Consider the following 17,519-nt stretch of genomic DNA (forward strand, 5'->3'; position numbering starts at 1 on the left):
TAAAGAAAATGACGGAGAGACAGACAAACAAAACAGAAAAACACAGATAATGCCTATAAACGGGAGGCCGAGTCAGTATCCTTCAGAAATGTTAGGAGGGCTCGGTGGGTCTGGTCACGTTGAGCAGCGCACCGCCTTGGAAACAGGCAATCGTGAAGGGTCGCACATTGCAGTCCAATAAGTCTATATTCCTTAATTTGCAATGTGCGCTGCACAACGAGTGCAGGACAGTCTAAAACGACATGGAACAGTGTATCACAGGAGTAACAAAACGTACACGATGGGCTGTCCACGCGTCCTTGTCGGTATAGGCGTTCGCGCACCAACCCAGATCCAACCCTTAACTTAATTGTGTAAGAGTGCTCTATCACGAAGGGACAAGCCTCGACCACGAACACGGGGAGAGAACGATCCGTTTGCAACACGCTGGTCTGGGTGATGTAGGAGGTGTCCGCGTATCAGAAGACGAGCGTTTTCAAACATATACGAAATGTCAGGGCAGTCACGTTCGTGGTGGGCACAACTTGAAGCGAGGCGATCAGCCTCTTCCTTTCCAGCCTTGCCCACGTACGAGGGTATCCACTGGGCAATGAGGGACACTCCACGCGAAGTAATTTTGCCGGCAGTTTCTAGGATAATGCATACGAGTAGAATTGGGCTATCGGCATCTTGTCTCAGTCTGCTGGTGGCAGCACGGGAGTCTGTAAGAATGACGACCATCAGTGTGTTTAATTCCTCGTGTACGTACTTCAGAGCAACATCAATCGCGGCGAGTTCTGCAGTTGTTGATGAGGCTGGATGAAGTATTCTAAACACCCGTCTGATGTCAGTCGAAGGGCACAAGAAAGCTGCAGAAGCGCCGTGGGCACCGCTGCGTGCAGATGCGTCCGTGAATACATCATCATCATCATCATTTATTTTCCCTTAAGGAGCCCTGTCGGGGTATTACATAAGGGGGGGGGGGTTACATACTTTAATATAATATCCAATTTTTTCAGATAGTGCCGAAGCAGGCTGGCTAGACTTTTTGTGTATTTCGGGAATTGACTAATAAATGGGGAAGCAACATTTGTTGTGCTTTTTTGGAGCTGTCAATGAGGTAGTGTCTTCTGAACTGCGAGTGATGTCAACAAACAATGCCGCCATATTCCCCATGCGAGAGAACGCGTGGTGCTGAATCAGCCGATTATTGAGTGCTTAATTGGCCGTCTGATGCTCGGTACAAACGCTCGATGTGGTGTAGCGCTCTCTGGTCTGCTTGCAAGCTCAGCGGTAACTGGTGCGCTTCTGTGAGTAGTGGAACAGATTTCGCTTAACGAGGTAAGCCACTCATGACTCGGAAGGCAACACGATGGTCCCGTTCCAATTGAGACATCACATTTGGCGGCGCGTTCAAAACTGGCAAGGCATACGTCACGCCAGAGAGGAAAGATAATTGATATACCTGAAGGGCTGTCGTCTGGACGCAGCCAGCGCGCCTAGTAGTCAAGGCGGCCACATACTTGAGTAGCGACCGGGATTTGCACCGCCCAGAGGTAATGGCAGGGCGCCAGAGAGGCGATCATCGATAATTACGCCCAAGTAGCGGTCATGTTATAACCATTGTATTGGTGTCTCTCCGAGGTACAGCCGGCTCATGCTTCGACGAGCGCGTTGCCTTGGATACGCGATTGCAGCTGACTTAGCTGGTGAAATCTGCAGACCAACTTTCTCCAGGTACTCTGAAGTCGCATTCAGAGCTGCCTACAAGGTTCCACGAAGACGTGGACCGTTGTGTGAAGGACCACTGATCTACAGTGCAATGTCATCAGCATAGATTGCTATGCTTATTTGAAAGTCACGTTCCTGAGGCAATTGGCTTGGAAATGCAGCAAGTACGCTGTTGAAGAGAAGCGGCGACGAGACGCTGCCTTGCGGTACACCGCACTCAACAGGGCGAGATTCACTTGTTGCTCCTCCAACACGCACTTTCATGTTATGCTCCAATAGGAAGTTATGCACGGAATGAAGCAGTCGACCCGAAATTCCCGCATTCATAAGGGTGAAAATAATCACTTACGGGGAACCGAATTAAACGCTTGTTGTATGTCTAGGAAGAGCATATATGCAGAGTGCTTGTTTTCTCATGCAGACTCTAGAGATGATACTGTAGAAGGGACGTGATGGCGGCTGTACGAGCCGTGCCATCGTCCCTGGTCAGAAGGGCGAAGGCGGCGAGCCGAGCGACGGGGCTGCGACGACCAGCGTGGCTGGCTTTTGGAACGACACTGCGCATGCCGAGCTTGCGCCCCGAGCACGCGCTGCGCTTCTTTTATTTTCTCCTTCGACAGCCGGCGCCAAGGCACCAGCTGAGAGCGCCGAACGAAGCGCTCGGCGCTGCGGCGTCGGTGGGCGCTACAGGGCCCCCCGCCCAGACGGAACGTCGAAATGGCGAGCCAGTTGAGTACTGATTGAAAAATGTCCGTGGCCAGTCCGAGTCGTCAACGTGAAGGCATCGGGTCACTGCCACCATTCAGGCGGGCGGCACTGGGAGCTCCGCAAGGGTCGAGGGACTCGCTGAACGGACGCTGTTGGGAGGGCCGCGTCCAGCCGGCGATAGAATCGGCACATGCGTCTTGAGGAAGGAGGAACTAGTAGGCCTTTGAGGCGAATGGCGCGTCGACGGTACCAGTACGAGCGTTGCCGGTGTCGTATGACGGACCGCACCGCTGCATGGCGTGTAGGGTCCGCGCACGAGCGATGCAGTCGAAGCCCTGGACGGGCCACGACGCTTGCATTACATGTGGACGTGGCACAACCTGTTGGGAGGCGACAACGATCCCATGCGTCCGGCGATGGGGTGCTTTGCGAGGAAGCCACGGACTGGCCGGAAAAAGTGGGGTCAGGGCCTGCATGAGCGTCCGGTGGTTCTTTGAGGACGCCTGACGTGGGATGCAGCGGGGGTCGCAGAAGGTCGTCGTGACCCACGTCCGTGGTGACGTTAGCCGGCAGAGTCGTAGGCAGTGGGATCGCTGCGGTGCCGAGCTCGCGCGCCGCCTCGGAGACCGGCTCAGCGGACCGCGTGGATGGGTCGGGTGTCGTTGTTGGAGGAGCATTGACGTTGGAGACAGACCCGATGGCGTGGGGCACGGTAGCCGGCGTTGGGTCGGCGATGTCTCCACTGTCGCCTGCCATCGTTGGGGGCGAGAAAGGCGGTGACGTGGCAGGTGTCATGGTCGTGACGATACCTTCAGCGACAACATTGTGCGCGTACTCGCACGAAAGAGACCCCTGGAGAGAGCCGGAGGCCGGGGACTGTGCGGTAGCGCATCGGGTGGTCGCCGAGACGGTATCGGGGCAAGTCGAGGGAGGAAGGCTTGCCTGATAACGGGCGCAGGAGCAGACGCGTCTGGTGCTGGCGGTGAGGGCGCCGGCAGTGATGACTCGCGCACCGCGCGGACTACCTCTGGAAGATGGTGGTAGACAGCACCGAAGAAGTCGAGCACGCGCTGCCGCAGTTCGTCGTACGGGCGCGGGCTAGGCGATGGACCGCCGAGGTGGAGCTGGAGAGCAAGCGGCAGGACGTCGAGGAGTACCGCGTGCTTGAACTCCTGGATCCAGATGTGGTTAAGCTCCAAAGCCGCCTCGAACTGAGCGAACCATGCGCCGACGTAGCTGGACGAGAACGGCGGCAGTGGTAGGTCGAACTGCGGCTCCGGCCAGTGAGCCATGGCAGCGTGTCGCTCGATGGAACGCGCGTTCTCCCGGGTCACCAATGTAGGAGGGACGTGACGGCGGCTGTACGAGCCGTGCCGTCGTCCCTACTCAGAAGGGCGAAGGCGGCGAGCCGAGCGACGGGGCTGCGACGACCAGCGTGACTGGCTTTTGGAACGACACTGCGCGTGCCGAGCTTGCGCCCCGAGCACGCGCTGCGCTTCTTTTATTTTCTCCTTCGACAGCCGGCGCCAAGGCACCAGCTGAGAGCGCCGAACGAAGCGCTCCGCGCTGCGGCGTCGGTGGGCGCTACAATACGAGGTCTGCTGTGCTATCGAGGGCTGAACGGTGACAACGAAAGCCGCTTATGACATCAGGAAAGAAATTCAGCGCTTGTAGCCTGCCATCTAGACGAAACAATACAATTGGTTCCATCAGCTTCATAACATTAGAAGTTAGCGATATTGGCCGGTATGACTTTAGGTGGTTTGCAGAGCGTCCGTGCTTTAAGACTGGTATCACCACGTGCATATTCCCTCCTCCTCCGTTCCACTGTCACGCTCGGCGCTGCCAGCATGAAGTAACATACGGATTTCAAGAGTGGCCACTCTAGCCTAAAAGCGGCCGAGCTACGCAGCTTCATGCCGCCCGCTAGAGGGCATTACAACGCTCCCTGTCTCCAAGGGAACGCGCGTACTAGTTATCTACTGTACTAACTTTTCTAGTGCACTATACGTCTACTTGTCTGTGGCTGTAGACGTAGACGTTATCAACGGGATCAGCCGGCCGTGAGCGGTGGATGATAAGACTTGTATATAGAATAAAGCATATGCATCGCTACAAAATATCGGCCATGGTGTGATCAGGCAAGACGACGCTACAAAAGATGTGCTATAACGTCTGCGTGGTCTTTGCTGGGTTCGTCTCCCAGAACGTCTGTCTGCTTGGCTGCTGCTTGGTAAGAAGAGCTTCATTACGTTCTTTTTTCGCTTCATTACTTTGCAAATTGCTTATGTATTTGTCACTTCAGCCGTAAGTTGACATTTGTCGCATTGTGCTGTTGGGCGAAGAGCTTTTTAACACGAAAGTGTTTTATGCCGGGGTCCACCAAGACTTCACTGACGTATTTCCGTCACGGAAATACGTCATAGAACATAATACAAAGAAAGAAACCAGAAGAAAAAGTTCCACAAACATGCAAAATTTGGAAATCGAACCCACGACCTCTCGGTCCGCGACGATAGATCGCCGAGCGTTTAACCCATTGCGCCACAAACGCATTTGCAGAGAGCTACACAGACGCGCCTTATATATCTAATACTCCTCCGTGTACCCGCACTCTTGCTCGGGGCGGTGCCGCCGCCTACGAACAGAAAAGAGAAGTACTGCATTATGACACTAACGCGCACCGACAGTGAACGCTTCGGTGGTCTCAGCACTACGACGCCTCGATGCGAGCATTCGAAGGGACGCTGGCATCAAGAAGCACTACCAACGCCGTAACACGCTAGCACAAACGCGTTAGAAACGCGCTAGGTGGCGTTCACCGTACTCAGCACAGCGGAGCGTGGCCTCCGCAATTAGCTCTGAAAATGTTTCTGAAGTTGATCGCGGAGGCTGCAATTACGACGTGCTGTACGCGCTGATTTGACTCGGTGACGATTCAGTTACGTGCTTTGTCTTGCGCGTTGTATTAGTGTGTCAGTTACGTGCTTCGTCTTTCGCGTTGTGCTAGCGTGTGCAGCGTAGTGCAGCTTCCATATGCACGACGGTTGCTCATGGTCATTGACGTTGGTAGTCGTGATGGAGGAGACGTGCCACCAGGCGTCAGCGTGGGTGCATCAACGCCTAAGGGCGCTTTAGCCACAAAACACCAATAGACATTATATATCAATGTGCAATAAACATTACACTACTTCTGTGAAGACACGTTTCACTTTCGTGTTCTATACCGATTCCTATATAAGAGGGATCAACCACATTTTTTTGTGTTCTTCACTTCGCACATGATGTTCGTGGATTGATTCCCATTATGTAAGAAACAGCAATTTGGAATGCTGCGCAGCACGTTGGCGAGAAAATCTTTTCTTGGCGCGAGAAAGTGACTCGGCACACGCCGGTATACGTAATCTGAATTCAATGCACGTGTGTGCAATTGTGTGAAAGAATGCAGTTATGCTTAGGATCGTTATTTGTGGCGTGCGCAGATTGCTTGAAGCCTTTGTTACGAGCGCAATTAGAAAGAACTTTCGAATTGAGAAGAAACAATAAAACAACAAGGTGCTTATAAAATGGGAAAACAAGGTATCTGGGCCTATAGAGATACAGCAGGGGCTTAGGCAGGGGTGCCCTTTGTCACCTCTGTTGTTCATGCTGTATTTACAAGGATTAGAGAAAAAATTAGAGAGGAGCGGACTTGGCTTCAACCTTTCCTATTTCAAGCAAGGAGAATGGATTAAACAGTCATTACCAGGACTGATGTATGCACATGACATTGTACTTATGGCTGACAGCAAGGAAGACTTGCAGAGATTAATGGACATCTGTGGTAAAGAGGGAGATAGCTCAGGTTTGAAGTTTAGTAAAGAAAAATCGGCAGTCATGATTTTTAATGATAATCAGGGCAGCGAGCATAGGATACAGGAGGTTACGCTGGAGGTGGTGGATAAGTACAAATATCTTGGAGTGTGGATAAACAATGGGGCTGAGTACCTAACGGAACATGAAAAATATGTAACGGCTAAAGGTAGCAGAAATGCAGCTGTGATGAAAAATAGGGCACTGTGGAATTACAATAGACTTGACTCCAACCAAATAAGGAAATTTACTAGCGCGACGTTTCGGAACCAATTCGGCTCCTTCTTCAGGGGGTATTCTTCGGAGCTGGCGGGGTTCCGCTTTTAAAAGGTCTGTCGTAACAAAGGAGAGGAAGAGGGAGAGAGCGTAAGGTGCGGAGACACTTGGCAGGGCACCTGCTCTAGACAGACAAAATAGGTGGTGGAGGTGGGCTTCGGCGTAGCTGGTCGGCTGGGTTGACCGATGCTGGGCGCCCTTTAGTCGCGGGAATGCGTTGACGAGAGACATGGGGGGGGGGGACGAGTTGTTTTGGTGTTGCTGACCTAGAGCGGGGGGTCCTTTCTTCCCTTCGTCGCGTCTGCACGGCCATGAACAATGAACATACAAAGAAGGAATAATGCCCTTCACGCGGTTTATATTACCCGCCGTGTTCTGAATGTGCCAAGACTCGAGTAGTAGCCTTTTTCGCGAGTTTGTCTCTGTTTGAAGGATTTGGGTTTCTTGGAAAGAAATCTCGTGGTCGGCGTCTTCGGAATGTTCGGCGACGGCGCTGCGTATTCGGTTGAATGTTCTGACGTCGTTTTCATGTTGTCTGATTCTTTCTTTTAGATTTTTGGCTTCCCCGATGTACGACGCCGGACAGTCGGCACAGCTGATTTTATAGACGACGCCCTGAGCTTTTTCTTTTGGTGGACGACATGGTTTAGGAATGAGGATATTCAAAGTGTTCATCGGTTTATGCGCGACTTTGAGGCCTTCTTTTTTCAATATTCGGCTGAGAGCTTCGCACCTTACGCTCTCTCCCCCTTCCTCTCCTTTGTTACGACGGACCTTTTAAAAGCGGCACACCGCCACCTCCGAAGAATACCCCCTGAAGAAGGAGCCGAATTGGTTTCGAAACGTCGGGCTAGTAAATTTCCTTATTTGGTTGGAGTCAACCTCTAAGTCTTAATCAATTTTCCCAACCAGACAGGTAATTCTGTCGAAATGTTTAGCTTCAAGTCTATACGTCCGGAATTACAATAGGTACGGAGTGGTGAGAGGGATTTGGAAAGGGGTGATGGTCCCTAGTTTGACTTTCGGCAATGCGGTCCTGTGCATGAGATCAGAGGTTCGAGCAAGGTTGGAAGTAAAGCAGCGAGGGGGGGGGGGGTAGGTAGAATGGTTCTGGGAGCACACGGAAATACACCAAATCAGGGGGTACAGGGTGACATGGGATGGACGTCATTCGAGGGCAGGGAAGCCAGCAGCAAGATAGAATTTGAGGAGCGATTGAGAGAAATGGCAGAAAAGCGGTGGGCAAGGCGAGTTTTCAGTTATTTGTACATGAGGAATGTTGATACAAAATGGAGGAAGCTGACCAGAAAACTGTCAATCAAATATTTGGACTGCAGGAGGGGTGCAAACCAGGAAACAGCGGTTAAGAAAAAGGTTAAGGAAACAGAGAGGGGTTTGTGGAAAACAGGGATGCAGACGAAATCAGCACTGGGAACATACAGAACTTTCAAGCAAGAAATTGCCAAAGAAATTATCTATGATAATTCTATGGGAAGCTCTTTGTTGTTTGAAGCCAGGAAGGGAGTAATGCGGACTAAGATGTACCGAGTCAAGTACCAAGGTATAAAAACGGCTGAACACCTCATACTTTTCTGTAAAGGCCTTAACCCTACAGTGCAAAGCAACTGGGCTGATTTTTTCAAAGCATTGGGGCTTAGGGACAGTGAAGACAAAATAGACTTTAAGCGGGTAGAAATAACCAAACAGAGGTTATCTGATTGGTGGATAAAATCAAGGCAGGGGTGAAATTTCACCCACCACAAAGTACAAAATATGTTCATAGTCATGGCTAGGTGGCCTATGCCACCGCCTGATTTAAAGGGTTCAGCCTCATCCATTCATCCATCCATCCATCCTGCCTTAATAGACGATGGCTAACGCGCTACCAGAATAAATCCGCGGAAAACTTCGATCGTGCCCCGCGGAACAGTTTTTGAGGTGCGATTTTGCTTCGTCAGTCAGTAACTGGCGAAACCCCCCTCGAGTTGAACTCGTGAGCATGGCGGTGGCAGCAGCAGCCTGTGTCATCGCATCCAGCGGCAGTAAGCGTCAGTATGACCGTCTGGACCCGTTCCCCTACATGACCGACGTAGAGTTTCAGCGTCATTTTTGCCTTTACAAAACGTGAGTGCGCTGGCTGTGTGACGAGTTAGGCGAAGGCCCTCGTCTGCGGAGACAGCGTGGCGGGAAAATTATGCTTTCCGAGCACAGAGTGGTGTGACTAGGCTGCGGAGGAAACGTTCGTGCGACCGCTTCGGCTCTCTCCTGTTTCAAGCGCTGCTCGTTCACCACGCCCCAGCCTCAGGCTAGGTCCGGCGTCGTCATCGGAGTGCTGGGGCACCTGCGAGCAGCGGGGGTTCAACCCGGACCAACCAATCTGCGCAGGCGAAGTGGTCACATTATACTGGAAGACTCAGAATGGACGCCGGGCTGCCCTCCGATGCAAAAGCTGCCGAAATCAGAATTGGTAGTTACACGGTACCTATGCACTGCACGGGCAGAGAGGGGAAGGAAGTTACTTCGCCAACACGGACCGCTTCGGCTGTCCGAACGACCACCTCTCCAGGCGGCAAATATTTGGCTCACGTACTGCGTGAGCAAAATCGTAGACATGTGGCTGTTGAAGTAGATGACCGGTGACTTGTTTCCTCTATCGGAGCACGCCATCGCCGACTGGAGGAACTACCCCCGTAAGGTCGCGAGGGACGAGCTGCTGGCAAGACCTCCACTCGGTGGCCTCGGGTAGATAGCGCAAATTGACGAGTGCCTTCTTCGCGGCGAGCAAAAGTAAAATCAAGGCCACCTAATGACGGGCGACAACTTTCCGCCGAGCCGCCAAAATTACGGCGGTGTGAGAGATGGTGGCCCATGAATATTCGGCATGTTCTGCGCTACCAGAGGGGTGCTGCGACTTTCAAGGTCGACCGACGAAAGGCGGCGACCTTAGGCGCCATTATTGCAGCCAATGTTCAACCGGGGACCATTATTCATAGTGACGAATTGGCCGCATAAAAATGTATCCCAAATTTAGTGGAGGCTAACGGGGCTATGCCTCAATCTGCATTGGAAGATACTCAACCACAGCGTGAACTTTGTGGACCTCATCACTAGAGACCGGATTTTAGGCAAATGCCTTTTTTGTTCCTTACGTTCCTATCGCCCCACTTTGATATATCAGCATTAATTAGAGGTCAAGAAGGGCTTTTAGAGTGTTTTTATAGTGCCTAAAATGCCTATTTTTGCGTTTGTGCCTAAATGTCTATAAATGCCTATTTTCAATATCGGCGCCTATATGAACACTATTTAGCCTCAAGTTTCGCTTTCGAGTGCAGTTAGAGACCGTTATTCATGTTACCGGGCAACATTGACTGTTCGGAACCTTATGGGGTTCAACCTAGTCCTTTACCAACTCCCGGAAAACAACTGCTAGCAGCATTGAAATGGGACGCGCCGGCCAGCATACGCCGACGCGCTGACATTGCGCGAGCGGTTGGCGAATGCGAAACCTCGGAGAGCCGTCAGGCGAAAGGAGAGTGAAGAGCAAAAGAAGAAAGAAAAATGTGATGTGCACGCCGCTTTTGTTTTGCTTGTAATTTACTTTTTAAGGTGTTCACCGCCGTCGGGCGTTCCTTCTCAGCGTATGAGATCATTCTCAGTGACAAGAGGCACAATTTTGAATCCAAAATTCTGGAGTTGGTGGTAGTTTGCTATTGTTTCCACAATCTTCACATTGATTCTTAGACTACGTTCCGCGTGCTCTCCATACATATTTCTTCAAACATGTGCACTTCAAATGGGCCGAAGTGTATTTGGCAGTGTTGGGACATCTTGCCTGTACAATTCGGATAATGTCATTGTATATGAGAAAATTGCGAAGAGTTGTACCTAACAGTCCTCATGTAAGGACATGCTAATTTGTTAATAAATCGTAGTCTCTCTTGCATTTGTTATTTGTCTCTTTTTGTTGTGTCGTAATTTAATTGCGTCAGGCAGACATAAAGTATCGGCTTTTTTAAAATCAGTATTCCCAGATTTGAAGTATTCTTTTTCATGCCTGTTACACTATATGCGACGCTCGAGTACAGTGGCCATTGAACATGAATATGAGCAGTGTGCTATTGAATGAAGCCAATCGATCGTCATTAGTCCAGCAGCTTTATGGGACAATTACACGGCTGTGTTCAACTGTTGGCGCCTTTGTGCCATCATAGACAAAATTTATTGTTTTCCTGTCGTAGATATAGGCCACGCACGTCTTCGTTTGAAATTATTTGCATTTATGTAAAAATTTATTGCGCCTATATTTACGACGTGGGAGGCCTAAAAATGTTGTTTTTTGCCTGCCTATTTTTGGCGCCTAAAATGCGCTTTTTTAATGCCTAAAGATCCGGCCTCTACTCATCACGGGCGTTATCACGCAAAAAATAGAAAGTTATCGTCAAAAAGTGAAGCGCCACCTCGTCAGCAGTGGGTAGAGGGTAACTGCACCGATGCTGGAGTCCCAGCTGGGATGGATGTGGTGGCACTCAACGGCCACGTGCTCTGCAAGGACCCTCTCTTGCGTTTGTTAGAAGTCACGGATCGCTCGGGCTACTCAGTACAAAGACTCTTTCCTGCGGTTGTTAGAATCAGAGATCGACGCTTGCCAGTATGAAGGTGCATCGCAAAGTAAAAGAAAATAAAGCGTAGCTTTCTGACCCTTGTATGAGTGCTTTCCTGCAATACTCGTGCCACTCGGGCAAAGTGAAGTGCACTTTGAGAAAGTGCACTTCAGCGCGCTGAGTGTCACTTTGGCGGCGCGCTGCTACACGAGAAAGAAAAGTGTTCTTTCAAATTGATGGCCATGGCTACCGGGAGTCAGACGGGAATGCATATATTTGGTAATATTAAAATGTGTGCACAAAAACAGTTTATTATTTTGAGAAACAACATTTACAATCAACCTTTACAAGCGCCGGCAACGACGGGAACTTGACCAGCAATAGTGTGAAGAAAAAGGTGTGTAACATCCTTAATTCAACGTTGAAGCTTAACCTGGGTACTGATGACGAACGCATATCTCGTGCGCACAGGCTGGGGAAATTCACACCGGGAAAGTGCCGGCCTGTCATAATCAAAGTTGCGTCTTCCAAGCTACGTGAGGGCATTCTGGCCGCAAGAGCCAAACTGAGGGCTTGTGACGTGTCGGTTAATGAAGATTTCAGCAAGGCTACAAGAAGTGTGCGCAAAAAGCTTTTTGAATACGGAAAAGCTAGTAAGGAGCAGTTCATGGTACGTTACAACAAACTATACATACACAAAAAGTGCTTTGTATTGACACGTACACATGTTTATCTTTCACCGGTGGCCGCTTTCAACATTGGCTGACAAATGTTAAACGTTATCGCTCGGCGCAGGACGCGCCTGCATTGGAAGCTTCTCGGACGTTATCAATGCTTCTATCCGTCGTCTGTGGTCACCGACGCCCATGTAATCTGATTGTATGAGCGACGCGAATTGTCTAGAACTTTCTGGAAGACACGCGGGCATCAGGGATTAATCTGGAACCTTCGATGACTCAGGTATAAAAGCCGACGCGTTTCGCAGCTGATCAGATTTCGACGATCGCCGACTGTGTTCGCCGCTATCGTTGTGCTTCAAATGTAACTTGCTTTTGTGGGCACAGGTTCGCCCAATAAAGAATCAGTTTCGTCATTCCCAGTTTTACGACTGTTTGCTTCATCGTCACTACTACGTGACATCTGGTGGAGGTGCTTTTATGTCCTTGTACCGGACCCCCCCGTCCAGCCGTGAGCCAAGCCCACACCGTCTAGAAGACGTCGACGCCTACCCCGACCAGCGATCTAATCGCAGGCTACTGAACCTGCCACCGGAGTACGAACCCCTACCTGAGAAGACCAAGAGGACAAAAGTCATGACCTCGGCAGCAGCTACCATGACAGCCCCTGTGCCAACATCTGCGGTCGTGATGCAACAATCCAGGCAGCCGCCGACTTTCCGCGGTTCGCCATGTGAAGACGCCGAAAGCTGGCTGGAGGCATACGACCGGGTCGCTACGTTCAACAAGTGGGACTGCGACGAAAAGCTGCGCCATGTTTACTTCTCTCTTGAAGATGGCGCCAGAACCTGGTTCGAGAATAGGGAACGTTCACTAACAACCTGGGACCTCTTCCGAGCCGCCTTCCTGGACACCTTCACGAGCGTCGTCCGTAAAGAAAGAGCTGCAGCCTTGCTGGAAAACCGTGTACAGCTCCCGAATGAGGGCATCGGTATGTACACTGAAGAAATGACTCGATTGTTCCGGCACGCCGATCCAGCTATGCCCGAAGACAAGAAAGTTCGCTTGCTCATGCGGGGAGTTAAGCAGGAGCTATTCGCCGGACTGGTACGGAATCCACCAACAACAGTCCAAGACTCTCTCGGAGGCTACGACGATCGAGAAAGCACTGGACATGCGCAACCGGCAATACAATCGCCGTTCGACGCCACACTACGCCGAAGTCCAAGGACTTTCCGACGACCTGCGAGACACCATCAGGGCGATAGTACGCGAAGAGCTGCGGAAGTTGCTACCGTCGTCGCCGCCTCAAGTTGCTTCCATCGCCGATATCGTGCGGGAGGAAATCCAGCAATCGCTAGGACTTCCCGAATCGCCACAACCCCAGCCGGGAGCGATGACATACGCCGCCGTCGCCCGTCGTCAAGGCCCCCCTCCGCGCTCGCGCCAGGGCCCCGTAACGCCGCAGTTCCGTCGTCCACCGCCGCCGCCGCCAGCACGCCCGCCCGTCGCCCAGCGCAGCTACCAGAGGAAGACGGACATTTGGCGCGCCTCCGACCACCGCCCGCTCTGCTATCACTGCGGGGAAGCTGGTCATGTCTACCGCCGATGCCCATACCGCGAGATGGGCCTACGAGGGTTCCCCGTCAACGCGCCGCGTCCCGATCGAGGTGAACGACCGCGCGATATCGCCGACTACCTCGCCGGAGCCCAGTGGCAACGAAGACGATCTTCACGCTCGCCGTCACCAGGCCGCTACATCTCGCCGCATCGCCGTCAGTACAACGGTCCCACCCGGGGCCGATCTCCCAGCCCTTACCCGGGAAACTAAAGGCAGCAACCGATGGAGGTGCGGTTGCTGTACGACGCAATGCCGAAGATCCTCCGACGCCGCCGCCGACGACGACGATTCGCGATTCATCACGACGAGATATCAGCACGCCGCCTAGCAACAGCCTTGACAACACTTCGCCGCCGGAAGAAGACCTTCCGACGCGACGTAGCAGCAGCAGAGCAAGCCGACGCAGCCGTGATCCGACGCCACGAATTAACCGCAACGCCAGACGACGGTCTACCGACTTAGACGTGCTAATCGATGGTCATCACGTCACTGCTCTCGTCGACACTGGAGCCGACTATTCCGTCTTCAGTGGCCCGTTCGCCGCCAAGTTGAAGAAGGTGAAGACTGCCTGGCAAGGACCCGATATCCGTACAGCGGGAGGTCACCTAATAACGCCGGCTGGAATCTGCACAGCACGAGTCACTGTGAACAACCGCACTTACCCGGCGAGCTTCGTAATCCTGCAGCACTGCTCCAGGGATGTCATCCTAGGCATGGACTTTCTAAACCAACACGGTGCAGTCATCGACTTAAGGTCCAAGTCGGTAACGCTTTCAACGCACAACGCGATACCACCGGATACAGACATCAGTTACCATGCCTTGAATGTGCTAGAAGAACAAGTCACCGTTCCGCCTCGCTCCAGCGTAATGATTTCCGTCGGTACCGAAGTGCCTGCAGACATGGAGGGCGTCATCGAGGGCGATCATCACTTACTGCTCGACCGTGAAATTTGCGTCGCTAGAGGCATAGCTGAGCTACGCGCAGGGAAAGCAAGGGTGATGCTCACGAACTTCAGCCCCGAATACAAGCACATTAACAAAGGCACCACGGTCGCCTACATCGACGAAATAGTACAAGCCAGCAGTGCTTTCGCCTTCACGGATTCCAGTGCACCTGCAACGACGACTATAGTACCTGAACCAACTTTCGACGTCAATCTGAACCTTCCCAGGCATAGGAAAGAACAACTAAAAGCTCTGCTCCTGCAATACAAGGATTGCTTCTCGTCATCGTCAAAAGTTCGACAAACCCCTGTCGCCAAGCACCGCATCATAACCGACGAAAATTTCCGCCCACTGCGTCAGAGCCCGTACCGAGTTTCGGCGCGCGAACGCGAGGCCATAAGGCTAGAAGTCGACGAAATGCTACGCGACGACATCATCCAGCCGTCCAAGAGTCCGTGGGCGTCCCCCGTGGTGTTAGGGAAGAAGGATGGAACCCTACGTTTCTGCGTCGATTATCGTCGCCTCAACAAGATCACGAAGAAGGACGTATACCCCCTCCCACGGATTGACGACGCCTTGGATCGACTCTACAACGCAAAGTATTTTTCGTCGATGGACCTCAAAACCGGCTACCGGCAAATCGAAGTCGACGAGAGGGACCGGGAGAAGACTGCCTTTATAACACCAGACGGACTGTTCGAGTTCAAGGTCATGCCGTTTGGTCTTTGCTCGGCACCTGCGACTTTCCAACGCGTCATGGATACAGTACTGGCAGGCTTGAAGTGGCAGACTTGCCTCGTGTATTTGGACGACGTCGTTGTGTTTGCCTCAAGCTTCGAAGAACACCTGCGGCGCCTTGAAACAGTTCTTCGAGCTATCAAGACCTCCTGACTCACGTTGAAGCCAGAAAAGTGCCGCTTCGCATACGAGGAGCTCTTGTTTTTGGGCCATGTCATCAACAAGTCTGGAGTGTGCCCTGACCCACAGAAAACGGCGGCCATCACTGACTTTCCTCCGCCCGCCGACAAGAAGGCAGTGCGTAGATTTCTTGGCCTGTGCGCCTATTACAGGCGCTTCGTCATGGATTTTTCACGGATCGCCGAGCCACTGACGTACCTCACGAAGGCCGACGTCGAGTTCAAGTGGGAGACGCCGCAAATCGAAGCATTTGAAGAACTGAAGCGACGCCTACAATCGCCGCCCATCCTTGCGCATTTCGACGAAAACGCCGATACCGAAGTCCACACTGACGCAAGCAGCGTAGGACTCGGCGCCGTGCTTGTCGGACAAGAAAGGGTTGTAAGTTACGCTAGCCGGTCGCTATCGAAGGCGGAATCAAATTATTCCACAACAGAAAAGGAGTGCCTCGCCATCATCTGGGCTACATCAAAGTTTCGCCCCTACCTCTATGGCAGGCCCTTCAAAGTTGTGAGCGACCACCACGCCTTGTGTTGGCTAGCTAACTTGAAGGATCCTTCAGGTCGCCTCGCACGATGGAGTCTGAGACTTCAAGCATTCGACATCACCGTCGTTTACAAGTCCGGGCGAAAGCACTCTGACGCCGACTGCTTGTCTCGCGCCCCCGTCGAACCGCCGCCACAGGATGACCAGGATGACGACACTTTCTTGGGACCCATCAGTGCCGACGAATTCGCCGAACAACAGCGAGCCGACCCGGAACTAGGGAACTTTGTAGATTACCTGGAAGGCAAGACCGTCACTGTGCCGAAGGTGTTCAGGCGAGGATTGGCGTCGTTTTTCTTGCAAAACGACATTCTCCTAAAGAAGAACTTCTCGCCTCTCCGAGCCAACTACCTCCTCGTGGTACCCTCAGCATTGCGTCCAGAGGTTCTGCAAGCTCTCCATGACGACCCAACGGCTGGACACCTCGGTTTTTCCCGCACGCTCGCGAGGATACAAGAAAAATACTACTGGCCTCGCCTCTCTGCCGACGTCGCCCATTACGTAAGGACATGCCGAGACTGTCAGCGACGCAAAACACCGCCGACAAGGCCAGCCGGACTTCTACAGCCGATCGAGCCACCTCGCCGACCGTTCCAGCAGATTGGGATGGACTTACTGGGGCCTTTTCCGACGTCGACGTCCGGGAATAAATGGATCGTCGTAGCTACGGACTACCTCACCCGCTACGCCGAAACAAAAGCCTTGCCCAAAGGCAGTGCTGCCGAGGTAGCCCGATTCTTCGTTGAGAACATCCTCCTGCGTCACGGTGCCCCAGAAGTCCTCATCACCGACAGAGGTACTGCCTTTACGGCAGAACTAACTCAAGCCATCCTGCGATACAGCCACACAAGCCATCGCCGGACCACCGCCTACCACCCGCAGACGAATGGCCTCACCGAGCGCCTAAATAAGACCATCGCCGACATGCTGGCAATGTACGTCGACGTCGAACACAAGACGTGGGATGCCATCTTTCCGTACGTGACCTTCGCATACAACACGGCCGTGCAAGAAACGACGCACATGGCGCCGTTCAACCTGGTCTACGGAAGGAACCCGGCAACGACGCTTGACGCCATGCTACCGGACGTCACCGACGAAGAAAATCTCGACGTTGCCGCCTATTTGCAGCGTGCCGAAGAAGGTCGACAGCTCGCCCGACTGCGCATCAAGAACCAGCAGAGGACCGACAGCCGACACTACAACCTTCGACGACGCTACGTTGAGTACCAGCCCGGTGACCGTGTTTGGGTCTGGACTCCGATACGCCGACGAGGACTTAGCGAGAAGCTGTTACGTCGCTATTTCGGACCATATAAGATCACCCGACGTATTGGCGCACTGGACTATGAGGTCGTGCCAGACGGCATTTCGCAATCACAGCGGCGCCGGGCACGACCTGAAGTCATCCACGTGGTGCGTCTTAAGCCTTTCTACGCCCGCTGACAAACTTAGGTACTTTGTTACTTTGTTATTGTTTTTTTGTTATTTTGTTTATTACGCATGGTTTTGTTTTCGCTTTCGTGTTTGTTTGTAGCATCGGGACGATGCTTTTTAAGGGGAGGGTATTGACACGTACACATGTTTATCTTTCACCGGTGGCCGCTTTCAACATTGGCTGACAAATGTTAAACGTTATCGCTCGGCGCAGGACGCGCCTGCA

This window comes from Dermacentor silvarum, chromosome 8, assembly GCF_013339745.2.
Source record: "Dermacentor silvarum isolate Dsil-2018 chromosome 8, BIME_Dsil_1.4, whole genome shotgun sequence".
Classification (NCBI taxonomy): domain Eukaryota; kingdom Metazoa; phylum Arthropoda; class Arachnida; order Ixodida; family Ixodidae; genus Dermacentor; species Dermacentor silvarum.